This window comes from Mesoplodon densirostris, chromosome 7 (genome assembly GCF_025265405.1).
Source record: "Mesoplodon densirostris isolate mMesDen1 chromosome 7, mMesDen1 primary haplotype, whole genome shotgun sequence".
Classification (NCBI taxonomy): domain Eukaryota; kingdom Metazoa; phylum Chordata; class Mammalia; order Artiodactyla; family Ziphiidae; genus Mesoplodon; species Mesoplodon densirostris.
This window is the reverse complement of record NC_082667.1, coordinates 70,097,856-70,116,184: the sequence shown is the minus strand read 5'-3', so window position 1 is coordinate 70,116,184 and position 18,329 is coordinate 70,097,856. Positions and strand designations below refer to the sequence as shown.

Genomic DNA, 18,329 nt, shown 5'->3' with positions numbered 1-18,329 from the left:
GCTGAAGAATCATCTGAGCGGGAGGGAGATGGATGCTGAGTTATCACATCAAAGGAAACAGCATTATTCTAGCAGCATCCATTCTTGTGCAAGCCTTCCACTGTTAGAGATTTGAGGTTACATGATATACTTTATGCTCATAACTGATGTGGCTGGAGAATTGGTATTGAATTTATAGCATCAGCAGAACAGAAAATGTGATGTATTTTATGCATGTCCATAAAGGAATGACCTGTTCTTGTTCTACAGAGAATGGAAATTGGAAGTCAAACACCCTTTGTATTCCAAAATAGGGTCTCAAACATTTTGTAATTTTCATTTAAATTGTTAGGAGGCTTGGAGCTATTAGTTAATCTATCTTCCAATACATTATTTAATATAGCACTGAATAAATGATGTAAGTTGTCAACGGATGAGTGATCAACTAATAGTTCTGCTAGTAATTGACTTATTTTTCTTCAAAAAAGTTGCATAAACCAATGAGTTAGCTGCCTGGATTAATCAGTATGGGAAACAATCTTTTGTAAATGCAAAGCTGTTTTTTGTATATACTGTTGGGATTTGCTTCATTGTTTGACATCAAATGATGATGTAAAGTTCTAGAGAGTGAATATTTTGCCATGTTCAGTTAAAAGTGTGCAGTCTGTTACAGGTTGACACATTGATTGACCTGATATGCAGAATTAATAAGCTATTCAGATAGTGTAGCTTTGTAGGCTGCACATGATACTGGCAGCCCAGGAGTTCACAGAGGGACTTGGGACCCAACAGTTCTGGAACGTGTATATGGAGTTGAAGAAATTTATTTTCCAGGTACAACCCCCCTAACTAAATTTTTTCTTTACCTTGTACACTTGACAGCTGAAAAAAAACATAACATGGGAGTAACAATGGGTCAAAATTTACAAAATAAAGTACTGTTTTGGTGTGGAAAAAAAAAAAAAAAAAAAAAAAAGAATGCCAGGAGCAACCTTTAACCAATAAGGGACAGATGTTGGTAGATAAAGTGCCCAGCTTCCCTGCACCTCAATGAGACAATTCTGTGGTATCATGGTCTAAACCAGCATGGAAATGTTCGATATTTGCACTGTCCTATATGGCAGCCACTAGCTGCAAGTGGCTACTGAGCACTTGAGTTGTGGTTAGTGCGACCAAAAACTGAATTTTAAATTTTATTTAAGTAATTTAAATTTAAATAACAGTACATGGCTAGTGGTTAGTACTGGACAGCATAGAGTCTCTCTGAGAGTCTCCAGTAATATTGAATCCCAGCTGCCCACAGCAGTAATCCACTCAATCAATATACTCTTTACTAGTTTTCCTCTTGTACTGTCTCACTTCCCCATTCTCTGATTATAATTCCTAGAATCATCTCCCTATCTTAGAGTCTGCTTTTGAGAGAACGAAGACTCTAAGGATCTGATGAAAGCTTCCAATAGAAAGGCAAAGACTAAAATGAGCCACAAGAAATTAGGAAATGGCAGGAAAAAGAAACAGAAGAAAACACCGATAAAATGTTATTAATAATCTCAGAGAGATAAGAGTAGATATTGCATCCATGAAACAAAAACATAATATTGAAATGGGAACAGAGAACAAGAAAGCTCTTGGAGAAATTAAAACTACGATAACAAAAATTTTGTAAGTCAGTAGAAGGATGAGAAGATGAAGTGAAGGACAACAAGAAAAATAAAACAAAAATCCTAAGAGATGGACTTGGGGAGAAAAAAAATTTTTTTTAATTAAACAATTAATCCAAGAGATACACTGTCAAAATAGGAGATACAATGGCCAATTAACAGTAAGCCCAGAAAGAAAGAATTGAAAAGAGGAAAAAAAGAGAAATTATTAAAAACCACAGGAAAATTTCCCCAAACTAAAAGATATGAATCTCCTAAATTTAAAAAAAAATCAAATATCAGCACATGACTGAAAAAAAGACATATACCAAGGCACAACATCACAAAATTTGTGAACACCAGGATAAAGAAAATCCTAAAAACTTCCAGAGAGAAATCAGATTAGCTTCAGACATTTTAATAGTAACACTGGATGCTTTTTTTTTTAAGTAGACTTAGTTCAACAGTAAACAATATTTTCATAATCAAAAAATGTAAATACCAAAAATAGATTTTAAAATTGTGACATAGCTACAGTAAGAGAATGGAAGAAGAGAGAAAGGGAAGGACTCTAAGAGACCTAAATTCTCAATAACATACAAGAATCACTTAAGCCAAGAAATTGGCAGAAGAGGCATATTATTTTAAATTACGTAGATAAATACCACAAGAAAGAGTGAAAAGAATTCGGAGTGATTATGTCTGAGAAGCAGGACTGGAGAGTGGGGAAGAACTAGAAAGGAGACTGCAATTTTTCATTTTAATCTTTTAGTGCTGTTTGATTTTTTATGTGTATGTATTACTTTGAAGGAAATAAAAATGTATTACAAAAGCGGAGCAGAAATTTTATGTTAAAATTGTTCAAACTTTTGAAACTATTTTTGAATAACAGTTGTAAAGAGATGGTATAAGTAATTGGAACCCAAAGATAATCTCAACACAGATAACATCTACTACTCATTTTAGACATCTCATTCAATAACACTTCAGAAAGTGCTAACAGGAAATATAGTTAAACCTATTTATTTGTGCCGATGGCAGGGAGCTAGAATATGAATAAATTCATTTATTTTTGCCATTAAAATACACACATATAATTTGTCAGGAAGATTAAGCCCTGTATGTGGGGAAGGCTAAGCTCTATACGTTTTAGAAAGTTAATATTAAAATTGAATACTATCACTTGAGCACAAATCAATGAGCTAGATAGTCACAGAAATGTTATGCACATAATAGGCACTTAGATTTGTTAACTAAAATGACCAAATGAGATACTCCAAACAGGGCTCCTAAAAACACAAGGAAAAGCCAGTACAAATATAAAATTTACCATGGATAAATATGCAAGTAGTAACTGATAACTCAGTATATATTGAATCACTTTTAGTTTCAGTTTCATCTCTTTTCTCTTCCAGCTAACCTTTTGCCCGTCACTGTGTCAGGTTCCCATAAAATGACTGAGCCATGATAAAAGACATAGAAGGAAATAATGGCATCAGAACATTTACGATAGGAGAATAAATTCACTAGTCAGGAGACCTTGCCAGCAACAATATCACTTGAACATGACAAGTGAGAACACAGTAAGGTTAAAAGAGAAAACTTCATTTGGAAAGAAAACTTCATCTGGAATATTAGTAATTTTTCTTTTTATTAAATATTTTAAGAAATAATATCCTAAAAATTTTTCCTAAAAGTGGGAAAAACTGACAAGCCTTTGCTATGAAAGTTTTTAAAGCACTGTACTATGATATTAATCTTAGGCAAAAGATTACAGTTGTCAGTTCATAAGTAATTCAACATTAAAACATTCTTTTCTAAATACTTATTTTTGACAGTTTACCATGATAATTTAAAATATTTTTCCTGTTTCACAAAATTATTACAATAAAATCAATAAGCTTCCTATTTTTTATCAAATTTTTAATACAACTTCTAGAGCAAGTGTTCCCAATAATATATAGAACCTCCAAACTTAAACTTTTATTATTCAGCATAAATAATTAACTATGAAGTCTATTTATGTCTAGCTTTATATAAAAACCAAAATGAAATCCTTAATTTCACACTAACAATTAACCTCACTAAATATTAGAGTCCACATATTAACCAATTAGACCTATAGAATGGTAAGAGAATAAGATCTACTATTACCAGCAGAACTAAAAAGGGCCAATACTTTAACTCCAATTTTTAAGGTGACCAAGGCTAAAAATAATATCTCTTCCTTTTCTTTTTTTCCAATGATTGTGACTACTGAGAGCAATGGTTGTGTTGCTTTCATTTGTGTACTTAGGAGCACCTGGCATAATACGTAATGCCCTCCATCAAATTTTATTGCATGAAAGACTGAATAAATTGTTTTTCTCAATAATATCTATTCCTTTAAATTAAATTTGTGTCTCCATTGTTGGAGGCACCCATAATTAACAAAGGATTTTAGAAAGCAATAAATACTATATTTGTCAGCAAAATAAACCCATTAAGATATCAATATCACAAGTACTAAAAGGATTAAATGATCTCTTAGAAAAGTTTTCAGCTCTAAAAATCCTGAGGTTTTACTAACACAGAACATTTTTCTCCTAAAAAGAATTACCTTCTCTCATATTATTCTTTTATAGGCTTCACTAAATAACGCTTTATGCTTTAAAAATGAGAAGCTGCTTCAAACGAAGCCAGACTTTCTAATTAAGTTAACTGGAAACAAGAAAAACTTATTGAGGCTTTCATACGAAGGGAATAAAATAATGTCATGGGCACAGTATAAATTTTAGTGACTAAACAACTTTATATAACTTGCTGAAAAATCATAAAGGAATCAAACATTTCCAATATAATTCTTAAAATAAAAAATAAATAGCTACAGCATGAGATGTCATTAGTAAATAATTGTTTGAAAACCTGAAGTTTTTAATGATCAACAAACAAGTACCCCTTTTCATGTACTTTGTACCCTGTAGAAAGAAAAGACGCTTCTATGTGAAATAAAAGTTAACCTTATTTTTATAAGAAAGACTCTCTGATGAGAATGCTTGAACTAACGGGGGAAATAAAGTACTAGATAAGTCTTAAAAACCACCTTATATTACCCTTGTATGAAGTTTTTTCCCCTATCCTTGGTCCTGTCAGTATAGGATGAGCTGACTCTCTGAACCTATCATATGCTAGAAAATATCTTAACTTCTACAAAGCCAAAGAATTTTTGCCAGGATTATGTGGATTTGGAAAAAGAGGAATTCCAGTAAATTCCAAGTAACCAGTTGTTACCACAGAGAAATAAAACTGATTTGTTCAGTTTTGGAAGGGACAGGCTTTTCGTTGGACAGAGCCAGCTGAGAATTATAAAGCTTAGCTGCTTTAAGCCACAACCCTCACAAACAGCTAAGAAGCAGTCATCAGGAGTGTGATTCTTAGACTAGCAGAAAGTAAGTTTCCAAAAGAAGTTCTCTCAGCTTTCAAAAGAATAACTTCTAGTATTTCTTAAGACCTCCATATGACCACTTGGTCAGTCACTTTCCTCCATGTACATTATGCATCACGGGTTTTGAAGTAAGACAGAACTGGTTTTTAATACCAGATCAGTAACTACCAGCTGACTAGTCCTGCTTAAATTCTCTGAGCTTCAGGTTCCTCAACTGTAGAAGAAGACAACCATACCCTATATTTTGATGACTTCATAAATTTTATAAGAGAAAAAAAGAGATGATCCCACAGATTAAAAGTAGCAGAAACCAATCTTACACAACTTTTTTCAGCAAATAGTGAAAAAGGAAATACTAAGTCATTGTATGAAGCCAGCACAACCCTAAAACCAACACCTGACATGGACATTATGAGAAAAGAAAATTACAGACCAACAACTCTCATGAACATTAATGAAAATTCTAAAAAAAATAATAATAATTTAGCAAGGCAAATCTAGCAACATACAAAAAGGATAATACATATGACTAAGTGGGATTTATTCCAAGAAAACAAGGTTGTTGGTTCAACATTTGGAAATAAACCAAAGTAACTCACCACATTAACAAAATAAAAAAGAGAAATCCTAGGATCATCTCAATAGATACAGAAAAAGTATCTGATAAAATTTAACACTCATTCATAATTTTACAAACCTCTTAGCAATCTGGAAATACAAGAAGGAAAATTCTTTAATCTGATAAAAGGTATCTTCTACCAAAAAAAATACACACGAATCCCTCGACTACAGCTAACATCAATTTTAATGTCAATATACTGAATATATTCCCCAGAAGTTGGGGAGAAAACAAGATTGTCCACTGTCCTCACTTCTATTCAATTTTATTTTATTTTTTTTTTTTTGCGGTATGCGGGCCTCTCACTGTTGTGGCCTCTCCCGTTGTGGAGCACAGGCTCCGGACGCGCAGGCTCAGTGGCCATGGCTCACGGGCCCAGCCGCTCCGCGGCATATGGGATCCTCCCAGACCGGGGCACGAACCCGTATCCCCTGCATCGGCAGGCGGACCCTCAACCACTGCGCCACCAGGGAGGCCCCTATTCAATTTTATATTGGAGGTTCTAGCCATTGAAATAAGGCAATAAAAAGGCAGAAAAGTATAAAGATCAGAAAAAATAAAATTGTCTTTGCTCACAGATAACATGATTATATATGTAGAAAGTGCAGGAGCTTCCCTGATGGCGCAGTGGTTGAGAGTCCATCTGCCGATGCAGGGGACACGGGTTCGTGCCCCGGTCCGGGAAGATCCCACATGCCGTGGAGCGGCTGGGCCCGTGAGCCATGGCCGCTGAGCCTGCATGTCCAGAGCCTGTGCTCCGCAACGGGAGAGGCCACAACAGTGAGAGGCCCGTGTACCGCAAAAAAAAAAAAAAAAAAAAAAGGAAAATCAAATTTATGAAACAGCATTTATTATATAATAACAAAAATCAAATAATGAATAAGACGAGTAAGATAGCTACACTGAAAACTAAAAATGACAATGAGAAAAAATTTTAAAGAAGTAAATAAATGGTGAAATACACACAGTTCATGGTTTGTAAGACTCAATATTATTATGACAACCAATTCCCCCCAGTTAATCTATAGCTCCAATGCAATCCTAATCAAAATTCCAGCAAGACGTTTTGTGGAAACTGACAAGCCAATCCAAAAATTTATATGGAACTGCAAAGACCCTAAAATAGCAGCTTCAATCTTTAAGAAGAACAAAGCTGAAGGACTTACACAACAAGATTTCAACATTTACTATAAAGTTTTAGTTGTGACAATGGTCAAAGGATGGACAAATATACTAATGAAACAGAGTCCAAAAACCGATCCACACATATATGTCACTTGCTTTATGAAAAAGATGCCATTGAAAATCTGTGTGGGGAAAAGTCAGCCTTTCAATCAATGGTGCTACAGTTTTGCAAACTAGTATGAAAAAACAATGAACCTTGACCTCAATTTCACACCATTAACAAAAATTAATTCTAGATCACAAACCTAAAAGTAAAAGGTAAAACTATAAAGCTTCTAGAAGAAAATATAAGAAAATATCTTCATGATCTTCATATAAGCAAAGATTTTTTAAAATATTCAAAAGGCCACTAAACTGCTAACTAAAAACTAAAGTTACTAGCCTATTAATAGAAAAAAAAAAGTCGTATACTTCATTAAAATTAAGAACTTCTGATCACCAAAAGATATCATTAAGAGAGCAAATGGTTAAGCCACAGACCAGCAGAAGATATTCCCAGTACGTAAATCCAGCAAAGGTTTTGTATCTAGAATTCATAAACAATGTAAAAGACTACTATAAATCAATAATTTTAAAAAATCCAATTTTTTAAATGGGCAAAAGATCTAACCAGGAATTTCAAAAAAGAAAATACCCAAATGGCCCATCAACATATAGAAAAGTACTCAAGCATCATTAGCATCAAAGAAATGTAAATTAAAGTGACAATGACACAGCACTACACAACTCACAGATTGGCTAAACACTCATCCGAAGTGTTGATTAGAATGTGGAGGAACTGGAACTCTCATCGACTACTACCAGGTGTATAAATTGGTACAACTTTGGAAAATTGCTTGGCAGTTTCTAATGAGGGTCAAACATATACCTGCCCTATGATTCAATAAACCCACTCCTAGGTATATAGTCAACAAAAATTAATATATGTCTACCAAAAGATATATAAGAATGTTCACAACAGCTTTAATCATAAATGTTCCCCCAAAATGGAAATAACTCAAATGACCATAAACTGGAGAATGAATAAATAATGATACATTTGTACTATGGAATACTACACAGAACTATAAAAGAATAAACTAGTGATACATTTAACAACATGTATGAATCTTGTAGGCATTATTTTCAGCAAAGGAAACCAGATGCAAAAGATAACATACCATGTAACTCGATTTATATGAAATTCAAAAACAGGCGAAAAAAATTGATGGAGATAGGAGTTAGGATATTCGTCAACATACGGAGGGAGTAATGTCTCTAAGCGTGAACAAAGATTTCTTCTGGTGTTCTGGGAATGTTTTATATTTGGATCTGGGTGGTAACCACATATGTATATACCTATGAAAACATTCATTAAGCACTATATTTTAAGATTACTGTACTTGGTAGCATGTATGTTATGCCTCAATTTTAAAAAGTTGTATTCTCTAAATTTGAAGGAAAAAGCTTCAATCTGGAATTTGGAGATATGTGCAGGAAAAGAAAGTACTTAACAGAGGACTTGGTCAACTCATAACCTATTTGGTTCATATAAATGCATATAAAATAAATAAGAGGAAATAAAGTCGTGCTAAAAAGGAGACTCAACATTTATTGAGAGTTGATAATAACCCAAGCATTGTGTCAAGGCTATATTTGCACAAACATACACACACACACACAATCTTATTTAAACTCTTCAACAAATCTATGGGGTAGGTACTAATTTTAGAGATGAGAAAACTATGGTGAATAGATGTTGCTCCTATTAAGTTTTAAATGGTTTGATCTTTGTAAACACCATTTGGCTTGCATAAAATATTTTCTAAATATACTGAGAAAAAGTGATTTGTAAATATCCTACCTGGCTTTCCTATCACATTATCTAAATATCATCCTCCACCACACTGTCATCTTACTCTCCTTTATTTTTCTTCACAACACACATTGCTATCTGATAATATATTACATGTATATGTGCTTATTTCTTATTTTCTCTCTCTCCCACTAGAATGCAAGTTCCATGAAGGCAGAGACCTTGTCCATGTAATTCACTGCTCTCCCCCAACACCTAGACCCATGTCTGCCATGTAGTAGAAACCCAATATATATTGGTGGATGGAATGAAAAAAGTAATAATAAATGCCCTATCTGATACTCAATTTGTACCCTTTTCCATAAGATCTATAAAGCTAAAAGAAAATAAATGCATTCCAAGTCTCTGGTAATAATCAGTTTGTATAACTTTACCAGCAAAAGACTTGATATATATCTCTAATTTGGGGCAACCACTTCATATAGTCAAAGAAGAATTTGGGAAGACTGATTTTAACATGTTAAACTAAGACAGATAATTATCTTCCATTTATGTCACAAAAGACATAACCATCCAAATGTTAATCTTTTAAAACTGTATTGTTTTGGAGCCAGCTAAGCACAGAGTATGTCATGGTTTTAGGAAGAAATGCTTGGGGCCAGCATTATAAAAACCAATTACAATACTCAGCATCAACACAGAGCTAAAACAGTGATGACTAAACAACTGCTGAAATGCAGCATTATTTACAAATAGCCAAGATAGGGAAATAACCTAAGTGTCCATCGATGGATGAATGAATGGAAAGAAAATGTGGTATATGTGTGTTGTGTGCGCGCACACACGCACGAATATCATTCAGCCATAAAAAAGAATGAAATCTTGCCATTTGTGACAAAATGCATGGATCTTGAGGGCGTTATACTAAGTGAAATAAGTCAGACAGAGAAAGAAAAATGCTGTATGATTTCAATCGTTTGTAGAATCTAAAAAACAAACAAACAACAAAAACAAAAAAACAAGCTATAGATACAGAGAACAGATTGGTGGTTTGTCAGAGGTGGGGGGTAGGGGTGTGCACAATGACTGTAGTCAGTAATACTACAGTGCACATTTGAAAGCTGCTAAGGGAGTAGATCTTAAAAGTCCTCATCACAAGAAAAAATAATTTTTTGATAACTATGTAAGGTGATGGATGATAACTGGACTTATGATGATTATTTTGCAATAAATACAAAATATTGAATCATTATTTGTACCTGAAACAAACATGATGTTATATATCAATTAAATGTCAATTTTTTTAAAACACTACTTAAGTGTATAGGGATGGATGTTTGCCCCTTCACTGAATTCTACTGTTTAGTTTACTCCTGTGTCTTGATCTCATTTCCTTACCTCTCTGCTCTAGCTACTGTGAGCTTTAACCTCACTTGCTATTATCTTTAATTTTTCCTTCTGTGCTATATAAATATGTGTGTGTATACATATATGTACAAACACACACATATATGTACATATATATATTTTATATATATGTGTGTGTGTATATATATATATATATCTTTTCTCTCTAACATATTTAGATGTGCATCTATCTTTGAAGCATACACACACATACACATAAAACTTGCCTGGACCTTGCTTTCCCTTCCAAAATACTGTTGTTTGATGTCACAGCCACTTTCTTAAAAAAATATACAACCTCCACTCCCTACTCCCAAATTCATATGATCATCAATAATGACGTTTATCACCAAGTCAAACTGCCTTCCATATGACCTCAATGCATCATTTAAAATAGAACACATCCTCCATCTTTAAACTGTATCCTCTTGACGTGCATTATTCTGTGCCTCCCAGGTTTTGTTGGGCCTGAACTTTAAACAATTTAGGGGAAACTCTTTAAGAAAAAAAAGCAAAATTAGAAATACAAACTTAGGTGTAATGGTGAATACTTATCTAGAATGAGGGGGGAAAGAATCACAACACAAGTATCACTAAAATCTAGAAAAATAACATCATAATTCTATCAATAATAAACTGCCTGACACACTTCTAGGATACTTTTTCTACATTTTAATTGCATATCTTTCATGATCACTTCTTCATGTGACAATGATATGTAACATTTTCTATAAGTAGATAGAAATATGTAAGATTTTCTATAAAGAAATAGATTTTTTAAAACTTTCTGAAGACTAAATCATTACTCACATTTTAGAAAATATTCTTTTAGGTTCACAAACTGTTACTGGCTATGTAATATAACATTTTAGTACTGTTGTCAAATTTGGGGAAACTTACATTTGTTTCTTTCCTTTATAAGCTATCAGATTCAAAAGAGTTTTCCCCAGACTAGCTTCTGGCTCCGTGTATTTCAAACTGTGTTTCTCTTACCCTACTCACGTACTTCTAGTGTCAGATTCTGTAGGACGTGTCCATATCATCTATAATCTCTGGCCTTGCATCTTTTTTCATAACACTGAGTCAGCACAGTAAGTAATAAGAGTACAATTGACCCTTGAACAACCGGGAGGGGCTAAGAGTGCCAACCCTCCGAGCAGTCGAAAATCTGTATATAATTTATAGTCAGTCCTCCGTATAGGCAGCTCCTCTATATCCGAGGTTCCATATCCATGGATTCAACCAACCTCAGATAGCATAGTACTATAGTTATTTATTATTGGAAAAAATCTGTATGTAAGTAAACCCACACAGTTCAAACCTGTGTTCAAGGGTCAACTGTATTCCAAATGTCATCCCTATACCAGAACAGCTAGCAAAAACCTAACTACACTCTGAAGTGACAATGAACCATATAAATATATGCCACCCAAACTAAATGTAACCCCAATTCAACTTTCCCTTAGCTGGATGCCAAAAATGCCTACAGGCACTCCAATGCTACATGACATGAGGGTAAATCAAGAATGGAAAGAGACAGCACTCTTATCTTAAAATACCTTACTTTTGGAAATCCTACAGAAACATGTGGCCATGTGAACACCTTTCTCCCCAAGGCTTAGAAGAAATTTGCACAAGTGGTAAATCCCCCACAACCTACCACCCTGACTCTGTTTTCTTTGCTGACTCCTTTTTGACATGCCAACCACTAAATATAAGTACTTCCCACAATTCTTGCCTTTCTCCTGAAAACCTACACAATACAGGTACTTCCCAAAGTCAGGTTGTCCTTAATTTTTTTAAAATTCTATCTGCACTCCTTTCTTCCCCCCAGTCTCATCTATTCTCAAGCTTCATCTATGACCTTCTTTAGCAAATAATCCTCCCTCTAGAATATAGTGACTAGACTATCAAGTCTCCGGGAAAGGGAGATGCCAGCCTTGTGTTCTGCATGAACTCCAAGGCCTGAATTCCCTGGGGCATATAGAGGAATGAATGAAACATACTGAATAGCTTCAAAAGTTTATCTCTAGCCTCATTCTCTTTTCAAACCTATGATCTTCAATTCAACTGCCTATTGGCCTTTTTCAGGAAGATAACATCTGCCCCGCCTCAGAAAACACACACAAAATCCCACAGCCCCTGGAGCACTTGGAACTTCATTTTAATGATAACTTTTAAAGTCTTAGTAAATAATTTTCAGAGTAACCTTTAGGAAAATTAAGGCATGATAAAATTATAGGCCTTGTTCAAGAAGAATACAGATTATTCCACCTCTAATAGCTTAAACTTCCCTCTTAAAAACAAGTCATGTGGCTCATAAACCATACAGATCTAATTATAATAACTTATCTGGAATCACACTCAGTGCCCTATACAAGGACACCATAATTAGAAATGCAAAGCCTACTGCTAGTTATTAAATATGAACAGATAAAATACTTTTGAGAAAGAAAATAAATACAATAAATAAGACTAAATACCAATAACAAATAACTAAATAACAATAAATATGCCTGTATACATATGTCTTAAAGTTTGTATACAGAATGTACTCAAACAACACGGAGTACATATTCAGTCATGTAGTCCTGCTCCAGTGAAAGACTTCATTGTAAACACACTACTAAAACAAAAGACTTCCCAAGCAAATAGGACAAACCGCTGACATAAGTGTGGTACTGACGTAGCTGTCTATTTGCCTTTAGTTGCTAGGATTCAGTGTGTCCATTTTCTCTAAGCTCTAAAACATGCAACTCTTTGATGTTATTATGAAGAGTCCATAGTTAAACAAAAAATTGGCAGAATGTTTAACATAAAAAATATTTCAAATTCAAATCTCTAATTTCTTGAAAACACATTTTCCCTATGGTTAAAAAACAAATGTTAGTGAAATTTTAAATTTCTTTACCAAAAACAGCAATAAAAATCAATTTCAATAAATGAAATGAAAAGGGAAACTGCATACTTTCAAGTTACTATCATAGAAATAAAATTCTGAATGTAGCTTTAAAGGAAAACTATCTCCTCCTATCTGGTCAGAAACTTTTTGAACCTGTGTAATAAGAGCAGTGCATATTTTGCGTTGTTCAAAAAAAGGAAATTATGTGGCGATTTGAGTAAACTCCTAAATTACTCAATTAAGATCCATTTCACCTTTAGAATTATAATCTTAAGATTATACGCTAATCGATTAGACACTAATAAATAAAGTGAATTGTATGAAAGAAAAGGCAACAAGAAATCTGTTTGTTAGGCAAATAAAACAGAAACAGTGGCAAATTTAGTACTATTTTCTGCAGCTCCATAACTATCATCCTATCTCAAATTACGGGTCACTGAGAAAGTTCCCCCAGGAACTTCCATCTGCTCTTGGTGCAGCACAGGTATGATGCATAAAATGGGCTTGAAATACCTTTAGTGGGCAGCAAAACCAAATTTCCAGGAAAACCTTCAGAATTGATTAATATTAAATGAACACAGTTCCATTGTTTCTCTAACAGCATTTAACAATATTGCTTCACATTCCCCACTGGCTTTCGAACTATTTAAATATTTTTCAACTTTTATGTTCTTTGGGATACAACTTCCATTTCTATTTCAAGATTCAAATATTTCAAATCAATTCAATATAACTTATAAATTTACTATAAATTTTTTATTTAAATAAAGATTTGAGAAGTCACAAATTAGTAATTTTTCAACCTACACAAGGTTTTATGTCGTCACTTCACATGAAAAACAATTTGGCATCATTCAGCAAAACTGAAGCACAGACGTACCCTACCACCTAGCAAGTCCATCCAGGGTAAATACAGCAGAGAAAGATCATACACATGCACCAAATATATTTACAGAACTGAAATCATATAAAGTAAGCTTTCTGACCATAATAAAATTAGCAATTAGACTAGAAATCAATAACAAAAGGATAAAAGAAATACTCCAAACACTTAGAAATTAAACAACTTTTAAATAAGCTGTAATTCAAAGAGGAAGTTTAAAGGGAAATTAGAAAATAGTATGAACCAAATAAAAATTAAAATACAACATATCAAAATTTATGACATGCAGATAGAATAGTGCTTAGAGGGAAAGCTAAAACACTAAATGCTTATATTAGAAAAGAAATCTAAAATCAATAATCTAAGCTTCCACCTTAAACTATAATGAGAACAAAATAAGCCTATAAGCAAGCAGAAAAAAGGTAACAATGATAAGATCAGACATCAATGAAAAAAACAGAAAAGCAATAGAAAATATTAATGAATTGAATACATAGTTCAAAACTTTCCAAAGAGAAAAAAGGAATTTCTAGTCCCCAGTGATATCATTCGGAAATTCTACCAAACATTTAAAGAATAAACTAATTCTATATACTCTCTTCTGAAAACAGAAAAGGGAATACTTCCCAACTCATAGTGGGAGCATCATTACCCTGATACCAAAACTAGACAAAAACAGTACCAAAAAAACTACACACTTACATCCCTCATGAACATAGATACAAAAATCCTCAAAATATTAACAAATCAAATCCAGCAATACACAAGAATAATAATACACCACAGCCAAGTGGTACTTATCCCTGCGATGCAAAAGCTGGTTCAATATTCAAAAAACAAGCAATGTAATCCATCATATTAATAGTATAAAGAAAAAAAGACATACTATATGACCATATCATTTGATGCAAAAATTTGATGACATTCAACTTTCAGCAAACTAAGAATAGAAAGGAACTTCTTTAACCTAATAAAGAGCATATATGAATTCACTTAATAGACATTTATTAAGTGCTATGTTAATAACAGTGCTATCTACAGCACTAAGGATAAGGAATGCAGAAGAGGGATAAGACATTGCCCTTATGCTTAAGGAACTCAGCTTCTCAGTAGGAAGGCAATCGTGTAGGTAACTAAAGGTACTTTAACAGTAGTGTATATAAAACATTATAAATATTAAAAAGGACATTCTATCCAGGTGATCAAAGTAGGGTGGGGAGGGGGTGGTGGTGAAGAAAGTTCGCTGAGATAGTCCAAGCCAGTCCCCTCTCACTCGGACAACTGCAACAGCCACCTATCTTTCTGCTTCCACTCTAGATACTCCCCACCAGTAGCCCATAAAAAAGCCAGAATAATATTTTTGAAGCATTAAATGATGTCATGAAATTGTCTCACTGCTTCCCATAAGAATGCGGTTAGAAAGAAGTGCAAGTGTCAACATAGTCTACAAGGCCCTATGTGATCCACACGCTTCTTACCTCGCCTACCACTCTCCACCCACCCATATTTCTTTCTAACCCCCAAGAATGCCAGGGTCTTTCCCACCACAGGGACCTTGCCTTTGCTAGTCCTTCTGTCTGGAATGTTCTCCCAGAGCCTACATGACCAGCTCCTTCCCAACATTTATGTGTCAGTTAAAACATCTCTTCAGAGAGGATTTTCCTGACCATCTTACCTGAAGCTCCACCTCCAACACCCTGACCCATTATTCTATTTTACTTTCTTCATGCATCACAGTACTTAGAACTACCTGAAGTTATTTTACCGTGTTTTTATTTTCTATTTACCTGTGCTAGAATTTTGTTAAGGCTCCATTAGAGCAAAACCCTTATGTGTCTTGTTCACAGTACTAATCACAGTATCTAGAACAAAATCTGGCACATTTGTATATGCTCAATAAATATTGTTAAATAAAGATGACATTTAAGCTGGATTAAGGTGGTGAGGGCCGGGGGAGGGGGGGCAGGAGGGACTGACCTTCTCAAGAGGAATAAATAGAGAAGGAGAAAAGGAAATCAACATGGTTTATCCAGTGCTTCAATTTTCACAGACTCTGGAGAATAAAGTTACAGTTGGGAGGTATCCTGAAGATATTATTTAGTTTTGTTGTGTTTTCATGATGCATGCATACACTTTCAAACATCCCCAGTCTTTTCTTGAATACTTCCCCTGGCATGCAAATCATTATGTCACGAGCTAATCAATTCTGATCCAAACAACTTTAAATGACCAAAAGATTTTCTCATGTTAGTCAAAAAGCTGCCTATTTGTTATTTATACATATTAATCTCAGTTCTGTCCCCAGAAGTTCTCATGAAAACAGGAAGTTTAATCTCTATTTCATAAGGCAGGCTTTCAAATATTTGAAGACAACTACATCCTCCTAAATATAATTTAAAAATTAGATAACATTTCTTGACAGTGCCTGCATACTTCATATGAACCACTCATTTAATCCTAACAACAACTCTATGGTAAAGTTATTATGACTATGCCTATTTTACTAATGAGAAAACTGAGGCCTGGATTAGGTAATTTGCCTAGGTCATCAAGCTGGAAAGTGAATTCTGATGCCAGAATACAAACACAGACAGTCCAGCTCCAGAGCCTACATTCTTAACTGTAAGCCTCACTCTCTAAATGACTCCTGTTCTTTCTACTATTTGTACTCTGTCACCACGTGCAAAACACTCAGACAGCAATGCTAAAACTCAAAACTTGACCCAATATCTTCAAACTAATGATGAAGGCAACACTGATTCTCATGCATTTATAAAAGCCATGATATAATGCAAGATTTAATAATAAACAAGAGGAAAAGCAGTGTAAAAATTAACATGTCTCTGCAAATACTATCCATTTACTATTCCTCTTTGTCCAGCACACACTCCAAACTGAAATACTTTCCATTTTCTGAGCACTTTTTATTTCACTACTCCTCCACCTCTGTTTACATGATTTTCTCTTTCTAATGAGCTATCTTTCCACTTCTGCAGAGAATGGTATCTACTGTGTTTTTAATTTTTATTTATTTACTTATGGCCATGTCGCGCATGTGGGATCTTAGTTCCCTGACCAGGGATCGAACCCACACCCCCAGCAGTAGAAGCTCAGAGTTAACCACTGAACCACCAGGGAAGTCCTCTACTGTGTCTTTAGAAAGCCAGTTGTGCTGGGTATATTTCATTTGCCCCTCCAGAGCCATTCTCCACTTTTCTCCACTCTGTTCTGTGTTCCCAGAAGGCTATCCTGAATAGACTGTAATAACAGTCTCCTTTGCCCTGTCTTTTGGGTGAATTCAGCCAATGGAGACAGGAAGAGAGTGAGCCTAGAGTAATGTCACCTCTAGTCAGTAATCTCACTCTACCAGAAGCCAAAGCTTCTGTTCAAATGGACCTCTATACAGCTGCCCTCTGAGTTTTGACAATAACCTCCTAACTCTGCCCTTACTTGTCTGAGGGCTGTGATGGCTACCTATTGTTGCTCACCAGATACTTCATTATTCCATGTCAGTTTCCCTTAACCCTACCCACACTTTTATAAATCACCCCCTACATTAAGTTCTCCCAAGTTTACCCATTTGACTGTATCATCTATTTTCTGCCAAGGACCTCACTGACACACCACTTCTCTTTTCCTATGCCTTCTCTGTACTTTGTTTATACCTCTTTTATGACACTTTTTTTTCCTTGTACTAGACTCCAAGTTTCTTGATGACAAGGTATGTTTTATTCACCTTTGAATCTCCCAAATCATTAATTTCTTGCCCATAGTAGGCACTGAAAGAATGTTTCAAGAATGGGAAAAAATAACATTAAAAAGATCAAAAGAACAATACTTCATGACATAAGAAAATGACCTAAAACTCAAATTTCAGTTTCTATAAAGATTCAAAAACAGACAAAACTAATCCATTAGGATAAAGGTCAGAATTGTGGACATTTCTGGATGTAGCTATTAACTGGGAGAGAACATGAGGGAGGCAACTAGGGTGCTGAAAATGTTCCTTATTTTGATCTGAGTGGTAATTATATGGGTATATACACATGTAAAATTTTGTTCAGCTGTATACCTAACATTTGTTCACTTTATGGCATGTACAGTATATCTCACTAGAAATGAAAAGGAAAAACAAATCTATATTTGGCTGCTCGTGTTGAATCAATATGGCTAACACCTCATTTATCCAGAGATTCTTTATCAAAACAAGCAAAAAAGGTCTCTGCACAGTCAAAATAGATGTTACAAAGTCCATACACTTTATCCGTGAGAAACACTTTCTTTCCATCCTTACTTTTATGGCCAATTCCAATTAGCTTGGTTAACTAGTTTCCTGACCTACTGTTGATAATCAGTAACAAATTGGGAAGGTGGGGAAGATGTCTGTTAAAGACTGATGACTAAGAAATAACAGCTAACAATGAGAAGCAAGCAAAATATCTATTAATGAGCAGGTAAAAATTCAAGATACAAAAATGTCTGAGATCACTTAGTA

General features: G+C 34.4%; 1 protein-coding gene across 2 annotated transcripts in view; it reads right to left on the bottom strand.

The window, feature by feature from the left end:
* Positions 1 to 18,329, bottom strand: part of PDE3B (phosphodiesterase 3B) — a 166,513-nt gene that overhangs the window by 128,043 nt on the left and 20,141 nt on the right. The window lies entirely within an intron of this gene.